The sequence below is a fragment of the Cynocephalus volans genome, chromosome 2 (genome assembly GCF_027409185.1).
Source record: "Cynocephalus volans isolate mCynVol1 chromosome 2, mCynVol1.pri, whole genome shotgun sequence".
NCBI classification, from domain to species: domain Eukaryota; kingdom Metazoa; phylum Chordata; class Mammalia; order Dermoptera; family Cynocephalidae; genus Cynocephalus; species Cynocephalus volans.
The window spans coordinates 78,449,875-78,457,431 of NC_084461.1; positions in this window are offsets into that span (position 1 = coordinate 78,449,875).

Sequence of the window (7,557 nt, forward strand, 5' to 3'; positions counted from 1 at the left end):
AGCCGACGCTGAAGAGGTACCACCTTACAGAGCAAACGCATTCCTACACGCCCTCGCCACCGACGCCTGGTTGCCCCCTCCAGTCTCTAACTACAAACAGTGGAACCAGTGCATCTGCGACTTGTGGCTTCAAGGAACGTTTATGGACTTCTCCCCTTTTGAAATTTCTTGTTTCTCCACCCTCCTTTGGGGTTTCATAATGGGTATTTATGTACCTTCCTCCCTTTGCCCCCCCCACAATGCCCCAGTTCAGCAGGAAGTAGCTCGATGACTTCAACGTCCCCTTTCCTAAAACAAGAAAAAGGGAGGAATGTAAGAACCCAAATGTCCCAAGGGATCACACCCTGATCACATAAGCCCTTCTCAACCGCACCCCATCATGGTGCTGGTTGCCCTTCTCTTCCACATTCTCCTTCCCGCCGGCACAAATCGAACACCAATCAGCTCCCCCCCCAAGCCCCATGCGGTATGCTAAATAGGGATTGTATTTTAAACCAATCAGCTTTCCCTTAAAACCCTATATATATATGTGTGTGTGCTGCCTAATAAAATGAGCTCTCTCCGGTGGATGGTCAACTGGTGCCGACTTGTCCTTTCACATACACATGGGATAAATTCCCAGTAGTACTATTGTTGGTCAAGAATATACACAAGTGTAATTTTCATAAACATTGCCACATTTCTTTCCTAAGGAGCAGTACCAGCTTAAACTCTCAAGAGAAGAAACGAAAATGCCTGTTTCTCATAGCCTTGCCAATGCAGTGTATTGTTAAACTTTTACATTTTCACAAATCTGATAGGTGACAAATAGTATCTTGGTTTTTAGTTTAGTTTTTTTGTAAAAGTTCAATTAAAAAAAATTTGAAACAATCTCAAACACATGGAAAAATTGCAAGTACAAAGACCTCCTGAACTACTTAAGAGTAAATTGCCAACGTGATGTTCCTGTATCCCTGAATACTTTAGGTTACATATCTTACAAACAAGGACATTCTCCTACATAACCAAAATAAAACCATCAATATCAGGACATCAGTTTTGATTTGTTACTGCCACCTAATCCTCAGACTCCATTCACATTTTGTCCATTGTCCTTTACAGCAAAAGTATCCCATCCAGAGTCATATGTCCTGCTTAGCTGCTGTCGTGCCTCTTTACCCTTTTTCAATCTGAAATGATTCCTTCGTGCTTTCCTTCACTTTTCAGACCTTGATGCTTTTAAAGTTCATAGGTCAGATTTTTTGTAAAATATCTCTTAACTTGCGTTTTCCTGACATTTCCTTGTAACGTGATTCAGATTATAGATATTTGGCAGGAACATGACAGGAGTGATGCCATGTTCCTCTCATTGCAAACTATCAGGTGGCTCATGATTTCGATTTACCCCATTACTGATGATGTTCACTTTGATCATTTTAAAGTGGTGACTGCCAGGATTCTCCACTGTAATTTAATCTTTTTCTCTTTGTAATTAGTGAGTGTTTTGTGATAGGGTACTTTGAAATTATGTAAACATGTCTCTATGTTAAAGATTCAACTTACCAATTTGTTTCTTTTAGTTATATCATTAGGGACTCATGGGTTTCTATTATATTTCTTGGGTCATAATCTGTTACTATCTTTGTTTGTTTTGATGTTCAGATTGTCCCAGCATTGGTATGTGGGAGATCCTTCGAGCTGGGTTCTGCATTCTTTTGGCTTATCTCCATCATTCTGTAAGCACTTACTTGCTTTCCCATGTGAAGACATAGTCCAGGCTCATCTTGTATTCTCCCTGCCTTGGGTCTGGAATCAGCCATTTTTTCAAAGAACCTTTTAGTGGAGAATGGTATTTAGAAGCCAGGAACTGAGTGCTAGGTGTGCTGCTTGCTTTTAGGGTATGTCTGTTCCTAGGTCTTAAAAACAGACACATATTGACATAGGTATTTACTTATTTAATTCTCTCTATAAAAACTATGAGTTGATACCTATACCTTAAAATCCTATCCAACACCTCAGGATTCATTCTAGTTTTCTCCCTTGCCATAATTGTAACTCTCTTATCTGACTTTGAGAATCTTAATTCACATTATCCTTAATACATTTACTTATTAGATCAATGCCCCTGGGTAACAAATCTCACATTACCGTCCCCCTTCCACATAAATACCTTCTGTACCTTAATATTTCATGCTAGGCTCCTGGGCTTTGTGTCTGGCAACTCCTTCCCTCCCACTCCAATCTTTGGCAGAAGTTCTCTTTACTCCTCATAGGCTTTAAATACTTCAGGCTTTTTAGTGCACTTTTAATTTGCTTTCATTTTGTTATTTGTGAGGTTGAGTAATTCTTAATGAAGACTGCTAATATAAACTTTTTCTCCATTTCCCATACACAATCTTCAATAAAATCAACATTGCCCAATAATATTTTTGTGTGTGAATTATTTAATTATTCTTGAATCAGAGCTAAGTTTTATGTTCAGCTGTACAGAGTGAGTACATTCTTTAAATCATTCATTCACTTAACAAATAATTATTGAATTCATTGTATGTTTCAGCCACTGTTCTAGGCTCCAAAGATCCAGTGGTAAAAAAGAGACATATTGCCTTTCTTCACGGAATTTATGTTTTGGGTGGTGGAGTCAAATAATGAGCAAGTTAGTCTATATGCTTAGAATGTAATTTCATGTAGTGGAAAAAAATTTTCTACAAAGAAAATAAAGCATACAGACAGTTGCAGGTGCTGGAGTATCAGGGAAGCCTCAATAGCACCTAGGTGACAGGATGGAAAGAAATGTTTTGTGCATACATCCTGAGGGTCAGCATCTGAGGAGTCATGTTTACCTGAAAGAAATGAGCCAATATCTGGGTCTGAGAGCCTAGATCAGAGATCCACACTGGAAAGGAGAGCAACCACTCCGTATAGCCTTGTGGACCTCTTGCTAATTCACTCGGGAAGTGGGGGGTCACTTCTCAGACCCAGGCCTGTGTAGCAGCTTCAATTCTAACAAAAATAACAGAAACAACAACTTCATAAGTAACCAATAAAGCTCTGTCGTTGCTTTTTAAAATTACCTACTTCTAAACTTTATGACATCATCCTTTAAATTTAGGGATGTTAGTTCCATCTTACAGATGAAGAAACTGAAGCTCTTGAAGATTAACAACTTGCTTAGCATCATATAGCTAGTAAGACACTGAGCAGTGATTGATTCATTCCAAAGCCCAACTCTTTTTTCTTTTTTTAATTTTTACTTTTTTATTTATTTTATTTTTTTAACTTTTATTTTGTCGATATACATTGTGCTTGATTATTGTTGTCCCTTACCAAAACCTCCCTCCCTCCTCCCTCTCCTCCCTCCCCCCCAACAACGTCCTTTCTGTTTGCTTGTCGTAACAACTTCAAGTAATTGTGGTTGTTATATCTTCTCCCCCCGCCCCCCCTTTTTTTTTTCGTGTGTGTGTGTGAATTTATATATTAATTTTTAGCTCCCACCAATAAGTGAGAACATGTGGTATTTCTCTTTCTGTGCCTGACTCATTTCACTTAATATAATTCTCTCAAGGTCCATCCATGTTGTTGCAAATGGCAGTATTTCATTCGTTTTTATAGCTGAGTAGTATTCCATTGTGTAGATGTACCACATTTTCCGTATCTACTCATCTGATGATGGACATTTGGGCTGGTTCCAACTCTTGGCTATTGTAAAGAGTGCTGCGATGGACATTGGGGAACAGGTATACCTTCGACTTGATGATTTCCATTCCTCTGGGTATATTCCCAGCAGTGGGATAGCTGGGCCATATGGTAGATCTATCTGCAATTGTTTGAGGAACCTCCATGCCATTTTCCATAGAGGCTGCATCATTTTGCAGTCCCACCAACAATGTATGAGAGTTCCTTTCTCTCCGCAACCTTGCCAGCATTTATCGTTCAGAGTCTTTTGGATTTTAGCCATCCTAACTGGGGTTAGATGGTATCTCAATGTGGTTTTGATTTGCATTTCCCGGATGCTGAGTGATGTTGAGCATTTTTTCATATGTCTGTTGGCCATTTGTTTATCTTCCTTAGAGAAATGCCTACTTAGCTCTTTTGCCCATTTTTTAATTGGGTTGCTTGTTTTCTTCTTGTAAAGTTGTTTGAGTTCCTTATATATTCTGGATACTAATCCTTTGTCAGATGTATATTTTGCAAATATTTTCTCCCACTCTGTTGGTTGTCTTTTAACTCTGTTAATTGTTTCTCTTGCTGTGCAGAAGCTTTTTAGTTTGCTCAGCATTGCTTTGGCTATGCGTGGTCTTTTATTGTTCCATATAAATGTCTGGATAGTTCTTTCCATTTCTGAGAAAAATGTCTTTGTAATTTTGATGGGGATTGCATTGAATTTGTATATCACTTTGGGTAGTGTGGACATTTTCACTATGTTGATTCTTCCAATCCAAGAGCATGGGATATCTTTCCATCTTCTTGTATCCTCTCTAATTTCTCTCAGCAGTGGTTTGTAGTTCTCATTATAGAGATTTTTCACCTCCTTGGTTAACTCAGTTCCTAAGTATTTTATTTTTTTGGTGGCTATTGTAAATGGGCAGGCTTTCTTGATTTCTCGTTCTGCATGTTCACTATTGGAGAAAAGAAATGCTACTGATTTTTGTGTGTTGATTTTGTATCCTGCTACTGTGCTGAAATCATTTATCAATTCCAAGAGTGTTTTTGTAGAGGTTTTAGGCTGTTCGATATATAGGATCATGTCATCTGCAAACAGGGACAGTTTGACTTCATCTTTTCCAATCTGGATGCCCTTTATTTCCTTCTCTTCTCTGATTGCTCTGGCTAGTACTTCCAACACTATGTTGAATAGGAGTGGTGAGAGTGGGCATCCTTGTCTAGTTCCTGTTCTTAAAGGGAAAGCTTTCAGGTTTTCCCCATTCAGGATGATATTGGCAGTGGGTTTGGCATATATGGCTTTAATTATGTTGAGATACTTTCCCTCTATACCTAACTTATAGAGGGTCTTTGTCATGAATGAGTGCTGAATTTTATCAAAAGCTTTTTCAGTATCTATAGAGATGATCATATGGTCCTTGTGTTTGAGTTTATTAACATGGTGTATCACATTTATTGATTTGCGTATGTTGAACCAACCTTGCATCCCTGGGATGAATCCCACTTGATCGTGGTGAATAATTTTACGTATGTGTTGCTGTATTCTGTTTGCTAGTATTTTAGTGAGGATTTTTGCATCTATATTCATCAGGGATATCGGCCTATAGTTTCCTTTTTAGTTATATCTTTACCTGGTTTTGGTATCAGGATGATGTTTGCTTCATAGAATGAGTTTGGGAGATTTGCGTCTGTTTCAATCTTTTGGAATAGTTTGTAAAGAATTGGTGTCAATTCCTCTTTGAATGTTTGGTAAAATTCTGCTGTGAATGCATCTGGTCCTGGGCTTTTCTTTGTTGGGAGCCTTCTGATAACAGCTTCAATCTCCTTTATTGTTATTGGTCTGTTCAGATTTTCTACGTCTTCATGGTTCAGTTTTGGGAGCTTGTGTGTGTCCAGAAATTTATCCATTTCCTCCAGATTTTCAAATTTGTTGGTGTATAGTTGTTTATAGTATTCTCGAATGATTCCTTGTATTTCAGATGAATCAGTTGTAATATCGCCTTTTTCATTTCTAATTTTTGTTATTTGAGTCTTCTCTCTTCTTTTTTGTTAGCCATTGTAATGGTTTGTCAATTTTATTTATCTTTTCAAAAATCCAACTTTTTGATTCATTGATCTTTTGTATTTCAATTGGTTTTGGTTTCAATTTCATTCAGTTCTGCTCTGATCTTAATGATTTCTTTCCGTCTGCTAATTTTAGGTATGGATTGTTCTTGTTTTTCTAGTTCTTTAAGGTGAAATGTTAGGTTGTTCACTTGCCATCTTTCCATTCTTCTGAGGTGAGCATTTAGTGCAATCAATTTCCCCCTTAATACTGCTAATCCCACAGGTTTTGGTATGATGTATCATTGTTTTCATTAGTTTCAATAAACTTTTTGATTTCCTGCTTGATTTCTTCTTGGACCCATATGTCATTAAGTAGAATGCTGTTTAATTTCCATGTGTTTGTATAGTTTCACGAATTTTGTTTGTTATTAATTTCTAGTTTTAATCCATTGTGGTCTGAGAAAATACATGGGATAATTCCAATTTTTTTGAATTTATTGAGACCTGATTTGTGACCTAATATGTGATCTGTCCTGGAGAATGATCCATGTGCTGGTGAGAAGAATGAATATTCTGAGGTTGTTGGATGGAATGTTCTGTAGATATCTGCCAATTCCAATTGGTTTAGAGTCTTGTTTAGATCTTGTGTTTCTTTACTGATTCTTTGCCTAGATGATCTGTCTAATATTGACAGTGGGGTGTTCAGGTCCCCTGCTATTATGGTATTAGTGTCTATTTCCTTCTTTAGGTCTAATAGAGTTTGTTTTATAAATCTGGCTGCTCCAACATTGGGTGCATAAATATTTATGATTGTTATGTCTTCTTGATGGATCAGTCCTTCTATCATTAAGTAGTGTCCCTCATTGTCTCTTTTAATGGTTTTTAGTTTAAAGTCTATTTTGTCAGATATAAGAATAGCTACTCCAGCTCGTTTTTCTTTTCTGTTTGCATGGTAAATCTTTTTCCATCCTTTCACTCTTAGTCTGTGTGAATCTTTATGGGTGAGGTGGGTCTCTTGTAGGCAGCATATAGTTGGGTCCTGCTTTTTGATCCAGTCAGCCAGTCTGTGTCTTTTGATTCGGGAATTTAAGCCTTTTACATTAAGAGTTGTTATTGAAAGGTGTTGATTTATTCCTAGCTTTTTATTGATTTTTGTTTGGTTGTCTTAGGTGTCTTTTGTTCCTTGCTTTCTGATTTACTGTTTGGTTTCTGTGTTTGTTGGTTCCTTAGGTTGTAGATAGCATTTTTGTTTGTTTTCTCTTCATGAATGCCATTTTTATTATGCTAGTGGGTTTTGATTTTTCTGGCAGTGGTAGTTATATTTCAGGAACCAAACCCAGTACTCCCTTGAGGATTTCTTGTAAGGGTGGTCTTGTGGTAGTGAACTCCCGCAGTTTTTGTTTGTCTGAGAAATATACTATTTGCCCTTCATTTCGGAAGGATAGCCTTGCAGGGTAGAGTATTCTTGGCTGGCAATCTTTGTCTTTTAGTATTTTGAATATATCATCCCATTCCTTTCTAGCTTTTAGGGTTTGTGATGAAAAGTCTCATGTTAGCCTGATTGGGGCTCTCCTTTAGGTGATTTGATGCTTCTCTCTTGCAGCTTTTAAGATTCTCTCTTTGTCTCTGAGTTTTGCCAATTTGACTATAACATGTCTTGGAGAAAGCCTTTTTGGGTTGAATACGTTTGGAGATCATTGAGCTTCCTGGATCTGAAGATCTGTGATTTTTCCTATACCTGGGAAGTTTTCTGCCACTATTTTGTTGAATATGTTTTCAATGCAATCTACGTTTTCCTCCCTTTCTGGGATACCCATGACTCGGATATTTGATCCCTTAAGGTTGTCTGATATCTCTCTCAGATTTTCT